At 48.8% G+C, this 27,906-nt stretch overlaps 1 protein-coding gene across 1 annotated transcript in view; it reads right to left on the bottom strand.

The window, feature by feature from the left end:
• The window catches only part of TTLL4 (tubulin tyrosine ligase like 4), a 55,477-nt gene extending 39,472 nt beyond the window's left edge, over positions 1-16,005 (bottom strand). Inside the window, exon 1 of the mRNA XM_088472340.1 lies at positions 15,771-16,005. The gene's annotated coding sequence lies outside the window, so the exon portion shown is untranslated. The remainder of the gene's footprint in view (positions 1-15,770) is intronic.
• Positions 16,006-27,906: the final 11,901 nt, after the last annotated feature.

The raw sequence follows: 27,906 nt of genomic DNA, 5'->3' as shown, positions 1-27,906 counted from the left end.
ACCCACTACAGTACCTTTACATAGGCCATCAATACAGTCTGCCAATGTTTAATGACACAAAGGGGTATATTTATAAGTGCAGGCTTTTAAAAGTGGAGAGGTTGCCCATAGCAACCAGATTCTACTTATTTATCTAGCACCTTCTCAAAGATAATAGCTAGAATTTGATTGGTTGCTATGGGCAACATCTCCACTTCTATAAACACGTACTTTAGTAAATATACCCCCAAGAGTACTGCATGCAGAATTACCCAATAAACTATTAAAACGTGATAAGATGTGAACTTGTGTCATTGTCCTAGGGATCAGTGATCCCAAATTAAAAGTTTCATAAAGAGCCATGATGCTCAATATTAACCCTTCCAGAGACACCACAAGTCTCTAACCACAAGCAAAAAAGATAAATAAAGTCAAGCTAGATTGCAGCATGGAAAACTGCAAGAGAACCCAATGACCACAGAAGCAAAAGACCATTAGAGTGTATAAATCATGGGCAGCCATTCTGGGGGCTGAGCCAATGTTCTCGCAGTCCATCACCTCACCAGACGCCAATATACCTTTGTGGCTCATGCCTCAGGGATATTGTTAGTTTCTAGTGAAATCATAGGCTACATTGTCATGTACTGCAGATTAGAGCACATCACACAATAGCTGCTTCTATAGGGTATGTGATGGGCGCTATAAATACCTCTTCAGAAACATAAGTGAGCAGGCATGTCTCTTTTTATATAAATAAATGACTGCCACAGACAAGAATAGTAGAAAGTTTGCACAAGGCCTGTTAGAAATAAACAATTAGAAGTTTTTTTTGACAGTGTTCAAGAACAGCAAGCCCTGCAGTATATAACAGCCAGTCACTCTGACTCAGCACATGCATTCATGCTGTTCTCCAAATCCAGCTGTGAGTGCAGCAGCATTCTCAGAACTTGACATCATCTGGTTACTGTTAATAGTGCCTGCTCCTAACTCTTCAGCAGCTACAACAGCATGGTTTTATAGTTTAAGAAGCATAACTTCAATTATGTTTGGATTAAAGATTTAAAATGGTTTAGGTTTCACTGCTGAAGCGGTCTGTCTTCTAACAAACGCCAGCTACGACACTGCCTCTCACATTGAACAAAAACAGCAGAGATGTACGCAGGACTCTGTGGGATGTGTCAGCCAGTAAAACTAGAGGAACTTAAAGAGCAGAGTTCTATTAAACCAGATTAGGGCACAGAATGTGCCAAGCACAGCAAGATGCTTTTATAGGGCTGTGATCTAGGACATTTAAGAAAAAGGTTTTGCTTCTGTGCCGAGATGTCCGTGAAAGATGAAATCTTGCCTCATTTTGAGATCTGAACTTGGTGGGAAGATCTGAGCCAAAACAGACCACACATTAACCGTATGCCCAGTTCTGGAAAATGCGCAGTGCGAAAACAAGCAAGATACTTTAGCAAAGTGACTTGTGTTCAATTATTTATAAGTTCCATAAGGGATCAGAGCAACAAAATTTTTAAATGCACCTGTAACTTCTTTCTCAAGACTCAGAGCCTGATTCAGACCCGGTCGCAAGCGCTGAGCTCTCGCAACCGGGTCGATGGTGGGCCGGAGCGCATGCGCACGACGGAGTCGGCTCAGTTGTGCGCATGTGCGAGACCCGAATAGCGACTGGCAATCCGTCGCTCAAGGTATCGCACCAAAGGGGGCGTGCTGTCGATGTTGAGTGACAGCACGCCCCCTTTGGTGGGGGGTGGCTGCCCAGACGGAGGCGTTCCCATGGGAACGCCTACCGTTTGGGGGCGGCCCCACTGACATCACAAGTGATGTCAGTGGGAGAGCTTTCGGCTCTATTTGAGCCGAAAGCTCTCTGGGGCTTGCGGCCACGAGACCCTACCACAAGGGTCTCGTCGCAAGCCCGATGGTCTTGACCATCATCCTGGCCGCTCACATTAGCTGTGGGTGGCAACCGCTCCATAAAAAAAAAAGCGGTGCGAGCATCCGGCTCTGAATCAGGGCCCCAGTTCAATGCAACGTGAATTGAATAGCGCCGGGAAGGAGCTCCCAGAGCTATTCAATTCAGCGCACAGTTAAGCCCAACTGAAGAATTTCCGACAAACCTACTGGCGCAATGCTGTTTTCAGCCCATAGCGCGGCGGAAACAGCATCGCGACAGGCACTTAAGTCGGAGAATGCGGGTTCTCACGACTAAACACCATGTTTAAGGCGCGAGAACAGGCATTCTCCAACATAACAGCGTACTGAATTGAATAGCTCCATGAGCTCCTTCACGACGCTATTCAATTTGCATTGAATTAAATTGAGTCATCAAAAGATATTTGCAATAATAGTGTTCACTCTAGCTAAGGCGGCAGGCAGGGCGCAAGAGCTAGAGAGGGCACCTTTGAATAGGGGGCGTGTCTATAAGACGCGACCCCTTTTCGTCACTCTTGGGGGCGTGCCCGGCACTTACGGACACGCTGGGCAGCCCCCAAGCCCTGCAGACAGGGAGAATAGATGCCGGGCGCATGCCAAGGGAGGGTTAGGGGTACTTACCACCCCTGTCGGGATTTCACTCCATCGGGCTTCCAGTGTTGGGATTTGAACCGGCGGCATATCATACCCAACCCTAAAGGACAATGTAGGACTTTGAGTGGTGTTTGGTTTATGGCTATAAAGACCTCTTTGGTCCATCGGGTAATTTATTACTTTTGATGCTTTGGAGTTGCTTATTTCTACCCTGAAACTCAATAAAAATGTTCCCCAATAAATCAGAATGTGAAGAAATCAATAAATTGATGGTAGAACTGGTTTTTGTGAACTATGAAATCTTGGAGACCACCATGGGCAAATAAAGTGGGATCCAGTTTTAGTGCTGCCTTGTCAAAAGTATCAAGAACGATGGTCCTCTTATGGATATGGCTCTATGCCAGTCTAGCCCTCAGTGTCTTCCAAACTAAAACAGTACCCCATACACTGAACTAAATCAGACCAGCCAACTTTTTGCCCACAAGTAGGCAGCCACTGTCGGCCTACTTCTGCTTGTAAAAAGAATAAATAAGATAACCTCAAAAAGGAAAAAAGAAAAAAAAAAAAAAAAAAAAAAGTGTGTCCCCACCAATTTTAATCAAGGACTGGCACTTTCAGACCAGTGCTGGTTACAACAAGATTAAGGGGGGTGAATGGGCAGGCATGGAATCCCTGAAGATTATAGGGTGACCAGCACTGGGCATTGCCAGTCTGAGCTGTTAGCACCATAGAGGGGTACCCCCCACCACGACCACAGGCAGTTGGCAACAAGGCTGGTTTTCCCTGTTGGGACAGGCCTGCAGAAAAGCATGCTGGGCACCCTCCAGGGATCCCTATGATCAATGGGTAGGGAATGAGCGCCAAACTGATTTGGATGTAATCAGTTTGATTAACAATCTATGTACAAACATGGATATCCTTAAAACGTGGACTGTTAGGGTGCCTCGAAGACACTCTGTCCTCAAGGCACCCTAACAGTCCACGTTTTAAGGATATCCATGCTTGTACATAGACGGTTAAGACATAGGGCGGAATTCAATTGTTTTAGCATGCGCGATCTCCCATCTGAAGTGACAGGAGATCGTGGGGCACTATTCAATTTATGCTAATTATCGTGCCCATAGAGGTCGGATTTAGCCGCGTAAAACAGCTAAACCCAACAAAGTGCTGGGCGAGATTGTGAAAAGTGCCATTTGGGCGCCCAAACGGGTCACTTTTCGTGCATTACAGTTCACCACCCCCGGGGGGTGCGAGCTGAAATGCCGGAGCCGGCAGCTGATCGTGCCTGGCAGGAGCAACAATTGAATAGCTCCTTTGAGAGCGAGATGGGTGGGGGGGGGGTCAGCTGCCGGCAAGAAGAATTGAATTGCACACATAGCAGGGAACAATCTCCGTGAGGTGGTGCTAGGTAGGTGATGTGTAAAGTATTCTGTCTGCAGATTCAAAAGGGTAGTGCAGGGGGGGAATAGCAAATTGCAGCATATTTAGAAAAAAAATTAAGAAAAGAGACAACAATGGTAATGGTTGAAATAGACAGGTTAAAGCCTGTTTGTAGGAGGTAAGGTCAGAAGAATCTACAGAAAGACTTTCTGTACAAATTTTATACAATCACGTAGTTATTAAATACATATGAAAAGTTTATTAAAAAATATAAATGTGTTTTTTTTTTACTTTGGTGTGAAGGCGCTATGAGGGCAAGGTAAGGTCAACATTGACCAACGCTGACTTTATAGATAGTCATGTTGTTTTTCTGTTATTGGTTTCTAGGCAGTTCATGTGATCTCAAAACATCCTCCTGTATTCTGTTCCCTGTGAAAATAGGCCTTGTAAACAAAACGTTATCAGTTACCTTATTGGACAGTGAGCTGATAAATTGCCTAGTAATATTTACACTGGATATCAGGCCGAATGAACATGCAAAGACCTGTATCACTTACTACACATAATGTGACCTAGTCACTCAACAACTGAACAAGGCAACACAGTTCTAGAACCACAAAGTTCTATTCATTTCTTGAGGGCCTCAATATACCTCCCCAATCCACCCATTACTGTCTATTGATGTGAGTATCCCAACGGGAACTTCTTGCAAGTTTTCTGAATGACATGTGTAATGGTAGATTTGTGAGACAACAGAAGTAAAACAATATTCATACAGCTCTGCATAGAACGGTCAGCACTTTATAAGAAAATATATATTTAATTGTACACTGTAATTATGTATAGTTTTAGTAATGTTATGTGCTCGTTTTAGGATTTAACCCTATGCATGGCACTAGGAAACACTGGTAGATAGAGAAGTGTGTGTGGGGACTGGCCAGATGGGAAGACCTTGATGCGGTTGGGCCAGATGTACATATCATTGCAATATTTTGGAACTAACATTCCCTGTATTTACAGTTTGAAAAGTGAGTGCCAAGTTTATAAGATTCATATAATAATAATAATATTATTATTCTTTATTTATATGGCGCCACAAGTGTTCCGAAGTGCCTTACAGATTACATAAACTAATAAGTGAACAAGAAACTAGTAACTTACAGTACATTACAATGCAGGAAAAGGACACGGTTTATATATATTGCTGCAATAGCGATTAAAACACTCACAATAAGCAGCAGGGAGTTAGTCAAGTGTTAGGTGCCCTTGTGGGGAGTAAGGAGTAGAAGAAGTGTAAGGAGAAGCACATGAGGATGGATAGATATTATCTATTACCCACACAAACATACATACACTATGTAAACACAAGTGATTGTACTCCCCAACAAGCGAAATGCATGCCATTGCACACTTGTTTCAAATGGTCACTACTGTGGCAGTTTCCACAAGAACACTTTGTAGGGAGGGCCATGCACTTTCAGTTCTACAAAAGCTACTAATGTTTTTTATCAGGATGACAATGCCACCTGTAATGTTCCCAGGACGACGCTGGTCTAGTATACAGAAAATTCGATACAGTCCAGGAACTTGTGTACAGTTTGCCAAGAGGGGTGTCTACAGTAATCACTGCACATGGTGGACCTACAAAGTGCTGACGTCAATAAAATCTTAATCTATTTGCTGTCAGTGTCCAATCAATTGTCTGTATGTATATATATATATACACACACACACATATATATATATACATATATACACACAATCAGACAAAAAACCTTACGGTTTCACATGTCCCATTAAGGCTTATTAGACAATCTGAAACTTAACAAAACCTACTGAATTTCTGACACTCAAACTTCAAAAGGCAATGAAATTACGATCATTAAGGATGACGCCTTTATGGACGTGTTCCTTGCATAATACAGATATGGTATGCCATGACACCATGTGGTTAACTGCAGATTCAGCACTCTCACAGAGTGGGATTGCTGTTACTCACAAAATGGTGGAGCTTCTAATTCACAGAATTGTGTGCTCTTTGGAATACACACAAAGCAGTCTACGGATACATAGGTGAGCATGTGTGCATGTATGTTTAATACACATTTACACTATACCCCTTTTACACCAAACAAATAACCCGGGTTATTGCCAGGTCGATCCGGGTTGAGGCTCTGTGTGAACGGCTCCCAAAAAAATAAACCGGGTCGATTTACCGGGCAATCTTACTCGGGTTGAGAGCAGGGTTGAAAACGGGGGGGTTTCCGGGTCATGAGTCAGTGTAAACGGGTGCTACCCTGCTTATTTGACCCGGCTAGCTCTGAAAGATGCTGATTGGAGCTTCTGGGGCACCGGCAGATGATGTAATTTGTTAGTGCCCTGCAGAGAGAGACGCACATGAAGCCATCGCTTGCCTGCCTAACCTCCTGCACCACAGCAGCCTGACAGTGCCTGCCACAGCCAGAACTGCAGCCTGCACCACAGCCTGACCAGCAGCCACAAACGCAGGCTGATACACAGCCTTCCACAGCCAGGACAGCAGTCTGTAGCAATGCTGTAAGCAGTCCCCACCCCTCTCTTTTGTTGCCTTTTGTGACCATCTTTGTCAGACCTTAAAACAGACCTTTTTTAATGACTTCTATAGAGAAAAGCAGGGATTACCCGGGTTCAGTGTAAACGGGGCAAACCCGGGTCGAGTTGCAGTGTAAACGGGGTCTGAAGCAGAGTTCGACCCGGGATTGACCAGTGTTCAAATTCCAGGGTTGGACCCGGGATTTTGGTGTAAAAGGGGTATTACTTTGTATGGTGTATGTCCTGTGTTTATTAAAATATTTATTTTGCTTTAGAACTACAGGTGCCAGCTTGCCCTTAATGCCCCGCTTGATGGTACTTGTCGTTCTCCAAGTACCAGCATGCGGGGGAGGGGAGGCTTGCTGGGAACTTTAGTTCCACAGCAAAAGACAATATTTAACTTCTGTTTTTTAAACCACATTACACTATCAACCCGGCACCCACCAGGTGCCAGGGATAGCCCCGGGCTATCAGCCTAGTCCTGGTGTACGTGACTAATGTCCCCCTGGAGAGGGGGGCCCCTTTTATTTTCTCACCAGCTCCCCGGCCTGGACTGTCTAGCGGTCAGGGTTGATGCTTCGGCTGGGGGGCCCGGTGATAGGCTCCCCTGGCTGTGGCATCAGCCCCCCCCGCTAGAAAAAGTCTGGTGCTGGTTCTGGAAAATACAGGGGGATCCTACTAATTTTTTTCCCCTAAATTTCCAGAACCGGGACCGGATCAGAGCCCAGTGCTGGTTGCTCCAAATACGGGGGCCCCTACGTAGTTTGTCCCCATATTCTGGCAACCAGGACTGGTTCCAATTAGCCTGGTGCTGGTTGTGCTTAATACAGGGGACCCCTACGTCATTTGTCCTCCATATATTCACAACCATGACTGGCGGTGAAAAGCCCGGGGCTGGTTGTGTTTTTTCGAGTGATGTCCCTTTTTCTTTTTAAAAAAAAATAAATAAATAATTTGCATTACACAAATTCAAATTTTAACACACATGCATAGATGGATCTCACTGATTTATCCATGCATCTGTGTTTTATTTTCTCAGATGCATGTCCAACACCAGTGAGCACCTCTGTCACCCACTGATGCCCCTGTGCACTGCTGCCACTGGTCCGCATGCCGCTGCCCCCATACTCCTGCAGCCCGCTTCTGCAGCCGTCTCCCTGTGCATCCCCAAAACATCCCCTGTGTGCTGGCCTTCCTCCACCTGCTCTAATGTACCATTTTGTTGCCCTTCTCCCTCCCATGCAGGTGCACCAATTTGCGCCTCCAAACCCTGATAGTTAATAAAAAAAAGCAATGAAAGCCCCTTAAAACACCATGCTCCCCCCCTCTGGAATTTCCTATGGAGTCCTCCATTTTTTTCAACTCCGCCTTAATACAAGGGCACGATTGTGGTATATATATATATATATATATATATATATATATATATATATATATATATATATATATATATATAGGGCAGATAATTGGACATATAGAAACCGTTGTAATTCCTACACCGTTCACCTAATTTTAAATGCAATTACCCTCAAATTAAGTCTGAAAGTCTGCAGTTAAAACACATCTTGTTTGTTTCATTTGAAAGCCATTGTGGTGGTGAATAGAGGACAAAATATGAAAATTCTGTCAATGTCCCAATATTTATGCACCTGAGAAAATAAAATATATATATATATATATATATATATATATATTTTACACACACTCCATCCATCACATGAAACAGAAGATAAATAGGGTACTGCAGAAATGAATTGGCAAGAGGTGTGGGGGACAACCGATACATAAGGTAGCATAACAACAACTGTAGCTTTTGATTGTGTACGTGACTAATGTAAGGCAGAAGCAATACCAGGCATCAATAATAAAACACCCATTGACGACTGTCAATAATATGACATATGGTAAGAACTTACCCTTGTTATCTCTATTTCTACGAAGTCCATAGGGTTCCACAGGATACCTTGGGTATAGGTGATGACGTCAGGCATCGGGCACCATAGAGTTAAGCTTTCAGCCTCCCAGGATGCACTAGGGTCCCCCTCCTATACCCCGCCCCCGAGCCAAGGCATCTCAGTTAGTTACCAAGCCATAGGCCGGAGGAGGAGAAGGAAGAGAGAGAAGAAAGATCTGGACACACACAAGAATCACATTCTCACCAGAGGGAGACGGAAAAACCGGTGACCAGAGTAAAGCCCGACAGGGCGGGAGTCCTGTGGAACCCTATGGACTTCGTAGAAATAGAGATAACAAGGCTAAGTTCTTATCATATCTCATATTTTCTACTTCAGGGTCCATAGGGTATCCACAGGATACCTTGGGGATGTCCCAAAGCAGTATCCTTTAAGGGTGGGGACACTCCTGTGCTGAAAGAAGAATCCGCCGCCTGAAGGAAGCATCCTGAGAGGCAAAGGTGTCAAACCTGTAATACCTCACGAATATGGACAGAGGACCATGTAGCAGCCTTGCAGATCTGGACTGCAGAGGCACCACGTCGAGCTGCCCACGAAGGACCCACAGACCTAGTGGAATGAGCCTTCACAGAAGGAGGAACCGGCAGGCCTTCATGAAGATAAGCTTCAGAAATAGCCATACGGATCCAGGCCGCCAAAGTTGCTTTAAAGCAGGCCAACCTTTTTTACGGAAGCCATAGAGGACAAACAAGGCGTCTGACTTCCTAAACGAAGAAGTGCGGTCAACATAAGTCCTTAAGGCCCGCACAACATCCAAAGTGGCCTCATCCACTGAATGGCCATGTGAGTTAAAGGCCGGAACAACTATTTCCTCGTTAACATGAAACTGGGAAACAACTTTGGGAAGAAAGTCAGGACGAGTGCGTAGCACTGCCCTGTTCCCATGAAAAATCAAGAAAGGGGGTCTACAAGAGAGAGCCCCTAAATCAGAAACACGTCTGGCCGAAGCAATGGCCAGAGGGAAAACAGTATTAGCTGTTAGCCATTTGAGATCCACTGAGCCCAGTGGTTCAAACGGTGGTCCTTGGAGAGCCCTCAGGACCACAGCCAAGTCCCAAGGCGCCACAGGTGGAACAAAAGGCGGCTGAATTCGCAGAACGCCCTGCATAAAGGTGTGTACATTGGGGATTGTAGCAATCCTACGGTGAAACCAGACAGACAGGGCAGAAACCTGCACCTTCAAAGAAGCAAGGCGAAGCCCATGGTACAGTCCCGCCTGTAGGAAGGCGAGTACCCGAGACAGACGAAACTCCCGCGGTGCATAACCTCTCGGTCAACACCAATGGAAGAACGTATGCCACACACGATGGTATATTCTCGCGGAAGACTGTTCCCGAGCTCTTAGCATGGTCCGCACTACAGAGCTGGAAAACCCCCTGGACCTTAACATGGCCGTCTCAACAGCCACGCCGTCAAAGACAGCCGAGTCAGGTCCGGGTGAAGACAAGGACCCTGTGACAGAAGGTCCGGACGTAACGGCAACCGCAGAGGACTGTCCACGGACAGACCCTGAAGGTCTGAGAACCAGTGCCGTCTGGGCCATGCGGGAGCTATCAACAGGAGCGTCCCTCCTTCCTGTTTGAATTTCCGGATTACCCGTGGAAGAAGGGAAACCGGAGGAAAGAGTTAAGCAAACCGGAACGTCCACCGGACGGACAGAGCATCCACCAGAGACGCCTCTTCGTCTCTTGTGCGAGACCCGTACACCGGCAACTTGTTGTTGTGCCGGGACGCCATGAGGTGGATCTCTGGAAGGCCCCACCTGTCCACCAGCAGTTGAAAAACGTCCGGGTACAGGGACCATTCCCCCGGATGAACGTCCTGGCGACTGAGAAAGTCCGCCTCCCAGTTTACCACTCCCGGGATGAAGACCGCTGATATGGCCGGAAGATAGCGCTCCGCCCATACCAGGATCCGAGACACCTCTACGAGAGCCGCCCGACTTCGGGTTCCTCCTTGCCGGTTTATGTAGGCGACGGTGGTAGCGTTGTCCGACTGGACCTGCACTGGGCGACCCTGGAGAACCCGATGTGCCTGCTGGATCATTGAAAACCGCTCGGAATTCCAAGATGTTTATTGGAAGCTCCGCTTCTGCCGGAGTCCACCTGCCCTGGAACAAGTGTGGACCCGAAACTGCTCCCCAGCCCCGAAGACTGGCGTCCGTTGTCAACAGGACCCAATTCGCCACCCAGAACGGACGACCCCTGTTGAGATGGGTCGTCAGCAACCACCAGGCAAGGGACAGGCGAACCTCCGGAGTGAGCACGATCGTCTGGGACTTCAGAGACTGAGGCAGTCCATTCCATTTGGACAGGATCAGGTGCTGCAGAGGTCTGGAGTGAAACTGGGCATATTCCACCATGTCGAATACCGACACCATGGAGCCCAGTAACCTCATCGACAACTCGATTGTAAGGCAGCGATCTTTCCCCCCGTCACAAAGATCCTTTGCTGTCCCGAGTCCAATAAGGCTCCGAGGTGCAGAATCCGCTGAGACGGGATCAGGGTGGACTTCTGCCAGTTTATCAACCAGCCGTGCCGTTGCAGTAGCGCAATGGTCAGGTCCAAGTGGCGGAGAAGGAGCTCCGGAGATCCTGCCACTAAGAGAAGGTCATCCAAGTACGGCAACATGCGGACCCCCTGCAGCCGCAGGGAAGCCGCCATGACCGCCATCACCTTGGTGAAAACACGTGGTGCTGTCGCCAGGCCAAAAGTTAACGCCCGGAACTGAAAGTGGTCGCTGCGGATTGCAAACCTGAGGAACTGCTGATGGCGCAAAAGAATAGGGACATGCAGGTAAGCGTCCTGTATGTCCAATGACACCATGTAGTCCCCAGGTTCCAGTGCCAAAATGATGGACCGTAGGGTCTCCATCCGAAACTTCGGCACCCGCAAAGATTTGTTGAGAGCTTTGAGGTTGAGAATCGGACGAAACGACCCATTGGGTTTCTGCACCAAAAAGAGATTGGAATAGAAACCCTGGCCCCTCTGGGAGAATGGAACAGGCACTATAACTCCAGCCTGGAGCATAGTGTGCAAAACCTTCCGCAGCTCCGTGGCTTTGTTCCGGTCTGATGGTAGACCCGTGGTGAAGAATCGAGCCGAGGGTCTGTGCCGGAAGGAGAGGGCATACCCGTGTGAGACCACCTCGAGAACCCAAGTGTCTGTCGTGGTGACTGACCAACACCGGGCGAACTGCAGCAGGCGGCCTCCCACTTTGGGATCCCCCAAAGGAAGGCCCGGACCGTCAGGCCACAGGCTTGTCATCTGGCTTAGGGGCCGGACGTCTGGTACTCCAGGCCTGTTTCCGGGGCTTGGCCGATTTCTTGAGGCCAGCCTGTCGGGGAAAGGACTGTGTCTTAGGCCTACCCTGGGCCCTATAAGACCGAAAGGACGGAGTACCTGAACGAGAAGGAACAGCAGCCGACGGGAGACATGCCGATTTAGCTGCCGCCAGCGTGGCTACAATCTTGTCCAGGTCAAGGACCGAAGAGAACTTCTCCGTTAAAAGGCAACGCCTCCAAACCCTTTTTGGAATCAGTGTCCGCCTTCCAGGATCGCAACCACAAGGTGCGACAAGCAGCCACAGCTGCCGAAGAAATTCGAGACGCCAGGGTACTAATATCCAAGGCCGCTTCGTTGATATAAGTGGCCGAATCCCGGAGATTGCCGATCAACTCCGTTTGCTCAGCCGAACAGTTGGAATCGAAGGACGCCTCCAACGTATCAGCCCAGCGCTCCATAGCTCGGGCAACCCAGCAAATGGCCATAGCTGGCCGCGCTGCCGCCCCCCCCCCGCAAGGGAATAGACGGACTTATGGCAGATCTCCACCTTGCGGTCCGTAGCATCCTTAAGGGAGGACATGGATGGCATGGGTAATGTGGCACTACGGACAAGGCGTGTCACATGAGAATCCACCTGAGGGGATTCCCACTTGGCAAAATAATTGTCCGCAAACGGATACGCCACTGCTAAACGCCTTTGAGACTGATATCGTTTGCCTGGCTGTTTCCACGCTTCCTCTAGGTGGTCAACTAATTGCCCCGAAAGAGGAAACACTGTGGTATCTCCTTTAAAATCTTTGAAAAAGGCGTATTTGGACTTTGATACCGGAGGCTCCTCATGCTCAATAACTAAAGCAGTACGGACTGCACGAAGGAGGCCAGGTATATACACCTTAGACTTAGCATCCAACTCTTTAGGGCGGGGAGGTTCCTGGTCAGAAAGATCCAGAATCTCCCCATCATCGGACGTCCCGTCGTCATCCTCATAAGGAGCAGACAGAGATGCCACCGGCCGCTTGTGAGGCTGCATCACAGACTCCCCTTGCAACACTTCTGACAACTGCTGTACAGAGCTTGTTAACGAATTAACCCACGCAGGCTCATGAGAGACCTGAGGAGGGGAAATAGGGAGACTGTGGGGTACCATCAATTGTCTTGGGAAACCCTGCATGGGTGACGACACCACTGACTGCTGGGACAAACCCATCTGAGTGAGGGCAGGCTGCGGAGCTAACTGGCCCACGAGGGTTGTAAGCGCTTTGGCAAAACAAGCCCAGGGCGGCTCCTGTACCGGAGCCGTGACCGTAATCGGTCGCGTCAACGAATACCACCGTCGACATAGTCCCTCCACACTGCCGTCCCCCTCCGCTATAGGTACCTTGCATGTAGTACATAAAAGCTGGAGAGGAAAATCACTTTCAGACATAATGGTAAGTATGTGACCCCTCTCACTGATACTCGTTAGTATAGTGAGACCACCCTGCAAGCACCGCAAGGGCTTTAGCAGAAAGAACAGGGACAGTTAAATGCTGACAGATAGAAAATGAAAGTACAGGCAGCAGACGCTAGCATAGGTCACATACAATGAAAAGAAATCAATTCCTGCACTATCAGCGCTGATCCTCAACTACACAGACTCAGAGCCTGGTAGGACAGCGCTGCATACACAGACCTTATCCAACGGAGGAGAGGTATGCAGAGGGACCCAGACCACGATGCCACCGTTCTTCAGCGTCCAGCAGCGCTCCCCATGCTTCTTCCAAAGATGGCCACCGAGGAGCAGAGAGGAGGCCGGCCTGGGGGAGGAGCGCTGACACAGGACCTGTCAGCGTGTCCAGAGAGGGCTGTGTGCAGCGGGGGTCCTAGACCACTTTCACCAATCAGAGGCATCAACTGTGCACTGTACTGGACCCTTGCCTAAAAATGGATTTCACACTGGGGCAAGATTCCTGTTCTGAAACAACTTGAGCTCAGTCACAAATGTGTGCATCACAAACACAGTGAAGCCATACAGATGAATGTATTACTTATCCTGGGCATACACTCTACAATTATCTGTCAGATATCTGTCCAATCTGGCTGGTTGGAATGAAAACCTGGTAATGTATGGGAGCAAATGACAGTCGATCATATGGTTTTAAACACTGGAAAACGAACAAAATACAGTTGTTCAACTTGGTTAAATTCGTGTTTTCAACCAATTTGTCTGAATGACCATTTTTGTCTGTTTTCCAGTGTTTGTGAGAAAATGGTTGATTGTTATTTGCTACCGTACACTACCAGATTTTCATTCCAACCAGCTAGCTTGGACAGATAATTGTAGAGGGTATGCCCAGCATTAGGAATTACAGAGCTGGTACCAAGTAGCCAGAAAGCAGGTGGATAGTATACAACAAAAATACACAACATATGCCTAATAACAAAGGCGTTTATAAAGAAGGAAATAAAAAAGAAAAAATAGATAACTACTACATTTTTAAAGGAAGACCAATTTTAAAACAAAACCTACTTCAATGTCTCCAACAACTAATTAATGCACAAACAGTAAAGGGAAAGATAGACATAAGATGGGCATGGAAGAGGGGAAACAGGGAGGGAATCAGTATGATTCCCGGCAGCGGAAGCTCAACAGATCCCGGCAGCGGCAGCCCGACAGCTCACCAGATCCCGGCAGCAGCAGCCCGACAGCTCACCAGATCCCGGCAGCGGCAGCCCGACAGCTCACCAGATCCCGGCAGCCTGACAGCGCTGGAAAATCCCGAACATCCAAAAGTAAAAACTAACCTAACCCCTTAACCCTCCTTAGGGGTGCCTAACCCTAATCCCCCTCTTCCCCGCTGCTTAAGTCCCCCGGGGGGGTGCCTAACCCCAAGTCCCCCCCCGGGGGGTGCCTAACCCTAACCCTCCCTCCCCCTAGCCTAGCCCTAACCCTCCCGGGGGGGTGCCTAACCCTAAATCCCCCCCGGGTGCCCTAAACCTAACCCTCCCCCCCCGGCTGTCCGCTTGCGACACCCAGCATCCCTTGTGTCGCGAAAACTCCCATCTTCCCAACATTTACCAAATGTCTGAGCCTCCAAAGACTGGATCGATTGTCAGCAACAATCTACCACAGAGTAATAATGGGGATAGTAAACATTATATATTGGTAACCCCTGATATAGAATAGCCTACACAGGGCAACAAGCTGTGTGTCACTATATCTCCCAGCTTCCCCACATTTGTCAAATGTCAGAGTCCAAACTGTGGATCTATTCCCAGCAGTTGTGTATAACGCATTACAGCAGTGCCAGAATACAGTATATAGCAGTATGAAAGGCCATATTACTCCCTGACACAGCACCAACCAGTACACCAAAGATGTTTTACAACTTCCATCTTCCTCAGGCAAGACACACAAATGTGTCCCCCCCCTATGCACTCAATGGATGTATTCCCAGCAAGGGCATACCATAGAGGGTTATGGGAATATCAGGACTAGGGTGGTACATGATAGGACCCATCTACCCTATAACACAGAGCTAAGCCAGGGCATCACAGCTGTGTAACTACAACTTCCATCTTCCTCAGGCAAGAGAGACAATTGTGCTCCCCCTATGCACTCAATGGATGTATTCCCAACAGGGGTGTACCACAGAGGGTTATGAGAATATCAGGACTAGGGTGGTACATTATAGGACCCCTATAACACAGAGCTAAGACAGGGCATCACAGCTGTGTAACTACAACTCTCATCTTCCTCAAGTAAGTAACAGACAGATGCCTGCACACTGGATGATGCTAACAGGAGTGTACTACAGAGGTTCATGTAGGGTCCAGGAGACTATAATAGTACATAACACCCAACTACCCCAGCCCATAACACAGAGCTAAACCAGGGCACACCAACTGTGTAACTACTCCCATCTTCCTCAGCAGGAGACAGATGGCCAAAAGTCCCAAACACTCGATTTGACTCCAACTGACAGTTACAGAAGGTTCTGGGTTATTTGGGACCACAGGGATTTGGTGAATCCCGTTAATGATGCTCAGAGCGAAGCCCTGTTTGGAACTCACCCGTTCGACCAGTGTGGTTCTACTTCTATGGCGGCAATGACTCCCCTCCCCGTGTCCGCTCCACCCGCCGCTCCCGGGCTTGGCGGCCTCTCTCGCCTAGCAACGACGCAATTTAGGAGAGCAGCGCGTTACAGCACTTCCTGATCCCTCTTTGCCAGCCAATCCCCTCCAAACATTGGCATCTTAGAGACGGGAACAGCGTCTAGGCGGCGCCATCTTGCTACACCCATCAACCTTTGGGTGGAGCCACAAGTGAGACAAAGCACTGTCCCGCGCGCGAAGCGGCCATATTGCTACTCCAGAGATAGCGTAGGTGGGCTAAGCCGCCAGGCTCTGTCTGTGGCTGTGCTGCAGTCACGGCCACGTGGAAAGACGCGTTCTGGCTGGGAATGAAATATGAACAAAGGATAACTGTGTGTAGCTGCACAGGTTATCAATGCATGGAATAAGGCAGCCTCCAGGCTCGTGGAACTATAATTCCCAATACGCCCTAAGGCTTAAATCGCCACAATTCGAAAAAAAAGTGGTCTTGCGGGACCTGTTTATAAATACTACATCAACTAGATAGCGTGGTAGCCGCAACCAGAGTATGCTGGGACTTGCAGTTTCATATCGAGTAGAGCGGCCGTTAGTCATGGTTTGCTGAGACCTGTAGTTTCACGACACCAGGCGACGCTGGTAGCCAGGATATGCTGGGACTTGTAGCTCCATAACTATTCCCAATTGGGGCTTCTCTTATGGGTGTGGTATAGAAGATCGACTGTGTCTACTTAGACAATAGGGCGACAATTTTTTATTTTTGTAATTTAAGCCTATAGACCCCCTTCAGTAAATGTACCAGACATGGGGGCAGATGTATGAAGCTCAGGGAAGTGATAAAGTGGAAAGTGATAAACGACCAACCAATCAGCTCCGAACTGTAATTTTTTCTAAAACACAGCCTGTAACATGACAGTTGGGAGCTGATTGGTTGGTCATTTATCACTCTCCTCTTTATCACTTTCCAGAGCTTCATACATCTGCCCCATGGAGTGATGGCGGAAGTGCAGGTTCATGCTCTAACAGCGCCATTTTGTCTCAATTGTAGGATCTGCCCACCGATCGTAGAAATTTGTATTCTCAGGTTACTATTCCCACTCTATATACCCGTGGTTAATAACTGAGGACATCAGGGTACATCCAGTGAAGGGGATCAATCCACAACCTAATCTTTCATCCTAAATAAAGTTGGGCATCCACTATACAATTTTCTGTCAGATATCTGTCCAATCTGGCTGGTTGGAATAAAAAACCTGGTAATGTATGGGAGCACATGACAGACGATCATATGGTTTTAAACACTAAAAAAAGGACAAAAAAAAATTGTTCAAATTGGTAAAATTTGTGTTTTAACCAATTTGTCTGAACAACCATTTTTGACTAGTTTCCAGTGTTTGTGAGCAAATGGACGATTTTCATTTGCTCCCATACATTACCAGGTTTTCATTCCAACCAGCCAGATTGAACAGATATCTGACAGATAATTGTATAGTGGATGCCTAGCTCTTACCCTCCTCCTGTTGCCTTATGGCCCATACACACGGGACAATCAGATATCATTGTCTGATCATCCTGCATGTGCTGGATGTTCGATATCAAACATGCACCAACCCCGAAACAACTTAACGATCGCAGGTCCCTATAGTAAACAGACTAACCTGGTCGATATCGACCAGGTTGGCCTGCATGCACGGTCGATATCGGCCATACGTGCCCGTGCATCAATGGTCGTTGGAGGGGGCTAGAAAAAAAAAAAAAAGACTATATAAATGATATCGTTTATATTGTCCTTTTCATCTGACCGTGTGTATGCACCATAACCTTAACTGTCCCCATTCCGCAGTATTACCAACACTATGGCAAGTGCCTAATCTTACAACTGTTGGAAAAAAAAGTGACAACCTTTTGTCCCTGGCAACTATCTGGTATCAAGCTATTGAGTGTCTATTCTAGACACTGTCAAGCTTTAATTCAGATACCCTTCCTATACAAGGGGCCCCATTTGACTATTAGTTGTGCGAAGCGTTGGAAGGTTTTTTTTTTTTTTTTTTCACAAGTTAATAGCCTCCTTTATTTCCTTTTAAAGTTATAATCATCAGATAATAAACTACTGAATCTAGTGTGTCTGTCATAAAATATAACCTGAGGTGCAGGTGTTAATTATGAATTACCATACATCCTGTGATTCTACAGCACTCCGTAATATATTAACACTACATAAAGGATAGTACATAAGGTTTGTGTACAGGATGTCGGCGGTCAGGATCCCAACACCGGCATAAAACAAGAGATATGGTAAGAACTTACCTTTGTTATCTCTGTTTCTACGAAGTCCATAGGGTCCACAGGGTTGACCTTGGGGTATAGCTGGATCTGGATCCATGGGCACCACGCAGTTAAAGCTTTGCTGCTCCCAGGATGCACTTGGGTCCGTCCTCCTCTATACCCGGCCACAGGCACCTCAGTTGGTAAGCAGCTAAGGCCGGAGGAGGAGACTAAACACAGAGAAGGAAGACTGGAACACACAAGAAACCATACTCACAGAAATGGGAGACGGAAAACCGGTGACCAGCCACACAGCCCATTTGAAGCCAGGTGCGTCAGGGCGGGCGCCCTGTGGACCCTATGGACTTCGTAGAAACAGAGATAACAAAGGTAAGTTCTTACCATATCTCTTGTTTTCTACTTCAGGGTCCATAGGGGGTCCACAGGGTTGACCTTGGGGATGTCCCAAAGCAGTTCAACTAAGGGCAGGGACGCTCCTGTACTGAAAGGAGTACCCGGCGCCCGAAGGATGCATCCTGAGAGGCAAAGGTGTCAAACGCATAGAACCTCAAAAACGTTTGAATTGAAGACCAAGTGGCCGCCTTACACAGCTGAACAGCAGAGGCGCCATGTCTAGCAGCCCAAGAGGGACCCACAGAACGAATGGAATGAGCCTTAACAGAGGCTGGCACAGGTAAACCCTCCTGTGCATAAGCCTCACAAATAACGGAACGAAGCCAACGGGCTAACGTTTGCTTGTTGGCAGGCCAACCCCTCTTGTGAAAACCGAAGAGGACAAACAAAGAATCCGACTTCCTAACCGAAGCAGTCCGATCCACATAGATTCTAAGTGCCCGGACTACATCTAAGGAAGCCTCACCAGCTGAAAGATCAGGCGACTGAAAAGCTGGCACAACAAGTTCCTGATTAATGTGGAACTTCGAGACCACTTTGGGCAAAAACTCAGGACGAGTGCGGAGCACCGCTCTGTCCTGATGAAAAATCAGAAAAGGAGGGCGACAGGAAAGCGCCCCCAACTCTGACACCCTCCTGGCAGAAGCAATTGCTAGGAGAAAAACGGTCTTGAACGTCAGCCACTTGAGGTCCACCACCTCAAGAGGCTCAAAAGGATGACCCTGCAAGACCCGTAGCACCACCGCCAAGTCCCAAGGAGCCACAGGAGGCACGAAGGGAGGCTGTATCCTGAGAACACCCTGGAAAAAGGTGTGAACATCCGGTAGTGTAGCAATCCGTCGCTGAAACCACACGGACAAAGCAGACACATGAACCTTCAGAGAGGCCAGGCGTAAGCAGAGGTCTAAACCTGATTGAAGGAACTCCAAGATTCTGGAACCCGGAACACCTGAGGATCATAGTTTCTGGATTCACACCACTGAAAGTAAGTGCGCCACACCCTGTGGTAAATCCGTGCGGAGGCAGGCTTGCGTGCCCTAAGCATGGTACCAATGACTGAACTGGAGAAACCCCTAGACCTCAAGATGGCTGTCCCAAGAGCCACGCCGTCAAAGACAGCCGACCCAGATCCGGGTAAAGGCAGGGCCCTTGAGACAACAGGTCCCGACGCTGAGGAAGAAGGTACGGAGCGTCGATGGAGAGACACCTCAGATCGGAGTACCAAGGACGTCTGGGCCACGCCGGAGCAACCAGCACGAGCGTGCCGCCGTCCTGCTTGAATTTCCGCAGAACTCGAGAAAGTGAGGATATCGGAGGAAACAGATACGCCAGGTGAAACGTCCATTTCACCGACAGCGCGTCTACCAGACAGGCGCCTGCGTCTCTTGTCCTTGACCCGTAAACGGGCAACTTGTGATTGTGACGGGAGGCCATCAAGTCCAGCTCCGGCAGCCTCCACCTGTCCACGAGTAGCTGAAACACCTCTGGGTGAAGCGACCATTCCCCGGGATGCACGTCGTGACGGCTGAGGAAGTCCGCCTCCCAATTGAGGACTCCGGGAATGAAGACTGCCGAGATCGCTGGAATGTGACACTCCGCCCAAGCAAGGATGCGAGACACCTCCGACATTGCTGCCCGACTTCGAGTTCCTCCTTGGTGGTTGATATACGCCACCGTGGTGGCGTTGTCGGACTGCACCTGAACCGCCCGTCCGTAAAGAGCGGGACCGGACGACTGCAGGGCCCGATAAACCGCCCGCAGTTCCAGAATGTTGATGGGAAGAAGAGCTTCTTCCGCAGACCAACGACCCTGAAGTGACAACGAGCCGGTCACTGCCCCCCAAACCCGAAGACTGGCATCCGTCGTGAGCAGCACCCAGTCCGGGATCCAAAAGGGACGCCCCTCGACCAGATGAGCTGCCTGAAGCCACCAAGCCAAAGACTGCCGAACCTCCGGGGACAACACCAGCAACTGAGAGCGGATCCGGTGAGGTAACCCGTTCCATTCCGATAGAATCAGCCCCTGCAGAGGCTGGGAATGGAACTGGGCAAATTCCACCATGTCGAATGTTGACACCATGGAGCCCAAAACCCTCATAGCCGAATGGACCGACAGGCGGCAACTGCTCAGGCAACTGTGTATCCTCAGCTGCAGGGAGGAGACCTTCTCCGGGGTCAGGAAGATCCTTTGCTGCCGAGAATCCAGCAGGGCTCCCAAATGAACCATCCGCTGAGATGGAATCAGGGAGGACTTTTTCCAATTTATCAGCCACCCGTGCGCTTGCAGGCAAGCGACCGTCAAGTGGAGATGATGAAGCAGTACCTCCGGGGAACTCGCCAGCAACAGGAGGTCGTCCAGATACAGTAGTAGCCGTACATTCTGGTTCCGAAGATGTGCGGCCATGACCGCCATAATCTTTGTGAACACCCTCGGTGCCGTGGAGAGACCAAAGGGTAGCGCCCGGAACTGGTAATGGCGTTGAAGGATAGCGAACCTCAGATACCGCTGGTGCGAAGGTGCTATCGGAACATGGAGGTAGGCGTCCTGGATATCCAGGGACACCATGTAATCCCCCGGTTCCATCGCCAGAATAATGGAACGTAACGTTTCCATCCTGAACTTGGGAACTCTGAGGAATTTGTTCAGAGACTTCAAGTTGAGGATAGGGCGATGAGAACCATTGGGTTTCCGCACCAGAAACAGAGAAGAATAGAACCCCGTCCCTCGTTGTAATTGAGGAACGGGAACAATGACCCCTGCTGTCAGCAAGGACTCTATAGCTTCCTGAATCTGTAAAGACTTGGTCGTATCCTGAGAAGGACTCGTGCAGAAAAACTGGTGGGGCGGTCTGTGCCGAAAAGACAGGGCGTACCCCTGGGAGACCACTTCTCGAACCCAGGCATCCGTGGTGGTATTGTGCCAGCACTGGGAAAATAGAAGAAGTCGGCCTCCCACTCTGGGGTCCCCCAGAGGGAGGCCCGTCTCATCAGGCAGAAGGTTTATCTTCCTGCTTGGAAGAAGGGCGCCTGGCACTCCAGGGCTGCTTCTTTGGCTTAGCGGCCTTGGTCGTCGACTGCCTCGGGAAGGACTGACCTTTTGCCTTGCCCTGAACCCGAAAGGACCGAAAAGCAGAGCTCCGTACCTTGGTAGGAAGAAGCCGAAGGGAGGAAGGCTGATTTAGACTTAGCCAGAGTGTCCACAATTTTGTCCAAGTCTGGACCAAAAAGCAACTCCCCATTAAAAGGTAAGGCCTCCAGTCCCTTTTTAGAGTCAGCGTCAGCTCTCCAAGACCTCAGCCACAAGGACTGACGCGCCGACACAGCTGCAGCCGACACCCGAGAGGTTAGCAGGCTTGCATCCAACGATGCTTCCCCAATGTAGGAAGCCGCATCCCTCATTTGACCTATCAACGCTCTCTGGATCTCCGGAGCATCTTCCGGAAAGGTATCCTCCAAAGCATTGGCCCAGCTCTCGATGGCCTTAGCCACCCAAGAGATGGCCATGGACGGACGGGCCACCGCCCCCGAGAGAGAGTAGATAGACTTCAAACAAGTCTCCACCTTCCTGTCCGTGGGATCCTTCAGGGAGGAGATCGACGGCAAAGGCAGCGTAGCGCTTTTAATTAAGCGGGTAACGTGGGAATCCACCGCTGGAGGAGTTTCCCACTTCCTGCAATGAGCCTCCGGAAATGGATAGTTCGAAGCCAACCGCTTCTGCGTTTGGAACCTCTTGCTGGGCAACTGCCAGGCCCCTGCCATATGATCCGTCAATTGATCGGACAGGGGAAAAACCGTCGAAGCTACCTTGGCCTTTTTAAAATTTGGGTATTTTGACCTGGGGGCGGGCACATCCTCCTCAATGTGAAGGATGGCCCGCACCGCCCTAACCAATGCCAGCACATTAATGGAAGACTTAGCCTCCATCTCCTGGGCCCCGGCATCCGAGTCAGAGTCTTCATGGATCTCCCCGTCATCCGAAGACACGTCCGTGTCCGTGAACTGAGCCGCCAGTGAAGCCGGAACGGAACGCTTGGACGCCCGTGGGGGCAAATCACTGTGCAACATATGTTGAAAAGCCGATGACGAAGCCGCCAGACTCTGAACAGAGCTGGAGAGGACATCCACCCAAGGCGGGGGTACTGCCTGAGGATACCCCTGAAAAGGTACCATCGACTGCTGCGGCACCGTGGGGGTTTGCACGTATACCGGCAAACCCGCATAAGGACCCACAGTCTGAGACCCGGGAGGAGACTGCACCAGACGAGTCACACCCGGGGAACGGGGCATGGTAGGCTGGGGCAACGCCCTAGAAGGGGCCGCAGTCGGGACCGCAAGTTGGTCCGCGATTGACGCCAGCACTTGCGTAAACATTGCCCATGGAGGATCCTGCGCCACCGGGGGTTTAGAGGGTCCAGGTACTAACTGACACCGCCTGTACAGACCATCCTGAGACAAATCTGCCCCGTCAACCCCTGCCGAACAGCGTCGGCAGGAAAACAACACAGGAGCCTCGGAGCGCTCATTCCCCTCATCAGACATGAGACAAACTTTTTTGCAAAAAAAGTGTCTCACCGAAACGAGGTAAGGCGTATAACACCCACGCACTCCCAAGTATGCAACCCAAACAGCCCACAATATGGTACTGAGGAGCACACCGCAGTATGTGACGGACCTCACAAATACGTAGATTTATATAAGTGAGGTACACAGAAAGAACACCCCTCCCCCACGCACCTGCGGGCTGTAGGAGAAGGAAAGGGATAGGTAAAAAGCTGACAGTAAGTAGAAAATAAGCACAGACAGCAGCACTAGCAAAAAGTCACATACCATGCAGAGAAGTTATACTCACTGCACCTTCCGCTACAATCAACCTCCCAGATTCAGTGTCTGGGAGGGCTATAGCGCTGCGAACACAGTCCTTTGCAGGGGGAGAGGTACGCAGGGGGACTGGTCCACTGGAAGCCTGCCTGGGAGCTCTGCGATGCTGCCTGAGGAAGATGGCTGCCGGAGAGCTCTGAGGAGGAGTGGCCGAGTGAGAACAGGCCAGCGACGCCAGCACACATGAGAGAAGGCGCGCTGGGCTGAGGGGAGGAGCGCTGAAGCGGGGAAGGCTGCCTCCCCTGCTAGTACTAAACCCCCGGGGAAGCCGGTTCCCCGCCGGTACTTACACCCCGGGGGCCAGCGGACACGCGGGGTATTCCTGAAGAGGGGGAGCCCGCCGCCGCTACTAGCGCCGCCGGTCTGTCCCCAGAGACCGGCAGCATGAAGACTGCATTTTCCCCGCGTGCAGCGCTGCACGCGGCTTACCTGGCCCCTTCAGTCCGGCAGCAGTCCTTGGGAGGTCCCGGAGCCACGCTAGTACTGACTCCAGGGTCCCGCTGCGATCCCCGGATCAGTACCGGCGTCGCAGCGCCAGCGGGGCTGTTGGAGCGGCAGCGTAGACGTCCAGATGGACAGTCTGATGCTGCCGCTCTGAAGACAGTAAAAATAAAATAAAATCATCTTTTTTTTTATTTTTTTAAATAAATAAAGCTTAGGGGCTGCTTATGCAGCCCCACTGCGCAGGGTGACCCGACTCCGGCCGGGCACCAACTAAAACTGAGGTGCCTGTGGCCGGGGCGGGGTATAGAGGAGGACGGACCCAAGTGCATCCTGGGAGCAGCAAAGCTTTAACTGCGTGGTGCCCATGGATCCAGATCCAGCTATACCCCAAGGTCAACCCTGTGGACCCCCTATGGACCCCGAAGTAGAAAGACAGTGTTAGGATACAGACACCTGTCAGTATCCGAACCTTCTCCCTACCCTTAGCTTCCTGGTGCCTAAACCTAACCTCTACCCTTAGTGCCTAATGCTAAACCTCCCCCTAATCCCGATACTTACCTGGGATTCCGACTCTGGAATCCCCTTGTTCGGTATTATGACCGCATCCCATACATATAAATGCAAAATACTTCACCTTTATTCCAAATTATGGAGCCTATTCATGTGAGGAGTAGCCATTTCTACTTTTCACGTACATATGAGTATGTTTTTCAATTATTAAATGCTGTAAACAAGATTTTTGGGTTAGAAAGGAGAGGGAGAAAATATAGATAGAAATTATATCTGGTGCACTGGGATTATATCTAACCAACCACCAATAAGAACTTATTTGGTACTTCGATATCTTTGCGGCCCCCTGGTTACGCTACGTAAGTAGTGTAACCAGGAAATACTATTGGGGCTCGCCACAAGGAAATATTCCCCCTCCATGCCCACATGGATGGTAGGGAATGACGTTGGACACTGGCTCATCTTTACGCTAATGTCCAACGTCATTCCCTACCATCCAAGTGGGCATGGAGGGGGAATAAATCCATGTGGCGAGCGAAGCGAGTCCGCAAGGGGCCAAATGGTATTTCCTCAAGTTTACGTTACTTAAGTATCTTTCTGAATAGTGAAGATTCGTTAAGTAGCGTAACCAGGGGGCCGCAAAGATACGGAAGTACCACTTATTTTAGTATAGAACATTATGCTCTTGGGCGCAGGCGAACAGGAAAGAGGATATATCTTTGAGAATAGCAAATGTTTGTGTTTGTGGTAAAAGTTAAGATTTTCCAATCGTGTGATGAATGAATTAGGAGTTGATTTATTTAGCCAATAAAAACACTTAATAAATAATATTTAATATTTCCAGGTACACGACAAATATCGCAAGTCCCAGTTCGCTTAATCATACAGTAATTTAAGAGGAAGTTTCTCATAAGTAATGACCCTGTACAGTCTGCATGCTGGATCTGGGGATAAATGTATCAAACCTTGGAGAGAGATAAAACACCAACCAGTCAGCTTTTAACAGTCACTTTACTTTATTATTATTATCCTTTATTTATATGGCGCCACAAAGGTTCCGCAGCGCCTTACACAGTACATAAATGAGCACACAAGAAAACCAGTTAATAGTAGTAGGTTTCCTCCAGTTTAACTCCGGCGTAACTCCGACTTAGATTATAAGTGTAATTACAATTTGATAACTAACACTTTGAATCTTAACACAGACTATGTCAGCCACCAGCTATGCAGCCTGAGTGAGCAGTTTACCAGGTGTATTTGAAAAATGACAGACGTTGACTGGTTGGTACTTTTTCCTTATAGTGTGAGCGCTTCAGATGTACTGTGCCATGCAGTGTAGAATTCTGATCTAGCTGACATTATGCCAAACATAATGCTAGTTATATCAGACGCCACCCTACATAGCACTTCTGAAACTGTAGGCGTTACTGGACTTTCCCTATAGCTCTTGGAGGTCATAAACCAAACTGATTTCCTTTATGGCACAGTTCTCACTTCTCAACTTAAAATTTTAATGCTACCTTTTCAAAGGTCAAAAACAGACCAATTTAGGATCCTCAGACCAAGGGTCCTATGCATCAAGCTGTTTGTTACATAAAATTATGCAGAAACTGCCGTTTCACAGAAATCTCCAGCAAAGTGCTAATTAGCACTGCAGCTTGCAGTCCCCATTATTATCAATGGGGACTACGATCTGACCCCTATGTACCAAAAGCCAAGCATCTTCAGCAGCAGATCATAGAAGCCGGCAGTGGGCGTCTTAACTCCTGCAGCTTTCGTATATTTTAGAACAGCCGATGAGCACAGACACAGCAGCTGTTTGAACTGCAATCCATCTCTGAACCAGGCCCTGAGTATGGAATAAATAATGGATATTATTCAGAGTTGTAAGCAAACCATCGGGTTTGCTTACAACTCCAAAGGTGGGTGGACTGCGCATGTGCAGAACGAGTCCTGGGAGATCGCACACAGTGCCCCCAAGCCGCAGCAGGATTGACATGCTGCGGCCTTGTGGGGTGGGGATGGAGCAGCGCTGCCTGCGTTTCCAGAAAATGGCTTACTCAGTGAGCCGATGCTACAAACCTTCTCAATGGTTGATCCATTGATCGATGGTTGAGATGTTAATTCAATCGTATCCGAGATGCTGGCAGGAGGTGTATTTTTCCTTCAGACGCCTTCTGCAGACATTAGCATATTTTGACGCAGCTGCTGTGCAAAAGCATCCATGTCTAAATCAGGCTCAGTCTTCTTCATTTACTTCCTCTTAGCACCAGTCCATGCAAAAAAATACAAGAAAAGGAAGAAAACAATGGTGTAATCCTGTAAATAATGTACTCACCTAAATAATGAGACTTATGTGTCTGAACAGGCAAGTATTTTTCATCGACTCCATAGTGGGCACAGGGACAACGCTGGGTATAGCCTGGAGAGGAGAGTCTGGGCACCAAACTGTTAAATACAAATGCCCACAAAGCCCAGGCTCCTCTCCTCTGTACCCCACCCCCAGATAGAGGCCCTTCAGTTTTCAGTTAGCAGGAGCAAGGCAGGAGAAGAGAAGGAAGGCCAGCATACATACAGAACCATTCATTCCATGACGAGTACAGCTGGACCAGTCTCCAAGGAAACACCCTTCACTGTTTATTATACATGTACTTCACTTTTTTATATTCATTCTTTATATGCAGCTGTGGCTGCTCTTAATCATCTCTTTACACTGCACTTTTCTTACTATGGCAGTGACATGGGGCAGCTTAGCTGGGCCAGTTTGGGGGGGGTCCTGTGCTCTGGATTTGAACCCTAGTATGTTAGGGACCTACCCTAAAGAAGTTACCTGGAATTGGTGAGTAGGCCCATAACCTTGGTCATGATTATGCTAAAAAATTCTATTGAATATATAAATGCAATAACATTTTGCAATATCAATAATTTGGAGTTGTGCACCTGAGATTTGTCTGTTTCTGTGCCTGCAATTAGTCTCATCAGGTAGCACCTCCCATTATATATATTCAGGTTGTGCAGTCCAGGAATCTTTCCCATATACTCCAAGGAAACACCCCCAGCAGACAGGTGCATGATGGTGGGCGCCCTGTGCCCCTAAGGAGTCGAAGGAAAAAAGTTCAGGTAAGACAGAAGTAATTTTCTTCTTCCTCCACTAGGGAACACGGACAATGCTGGGACGTCCCAAAGCAGTCCTGTATGTGTGCGGACGCTCCTGAGCTGCAGTGAGCACAGAACACCTGAAGGCGGCATCCGAGGACGCAATAATGTCAAATGCATAAAACCTGATGAAGGTATGAGCAGACAACCATGTGGAAGCCCCACAGCGTGCTGCCCAAGACCCAACTGACCGCATAGAATGTGCAGTCACCACAGCAGGGGCAGGACGGTTTGCCAGGGAGTAAGCGTAGCTTATGTGGCAGGCAGCTTTGCAATGATGGTCATTTTTATTATTCAAATGCAGCAGGTGGTGTATGACACCTCCTGCTGCATTTGCAATCCCAGCACTGCGACGGAGGTCCGATAATCGGAATCTTCAATCAATCAATCAGGACCTGAATTGGTACAAACAGCACGTTATTGGCCTATCC

Source organism: Taudactylus pleione, unplaced genomic scaffold (assembly GCF_031769625.1).
Source record: "Taudactylus pleione unplaced genomic scaffold, aTauple2 ptg000122l, whole genome shotgun sequence".
Taxonomy (NCBI): Eukaryota; Metazoa; Chordata; class Amphibia; order Anura; family Myobatrachidae; genus Taudactylus; species Taudactylus pleione.
Note: the sequence above shows the minus strand (reverse complement) of the source record. Positions and strands in the feature narration are given on the sequence as shown.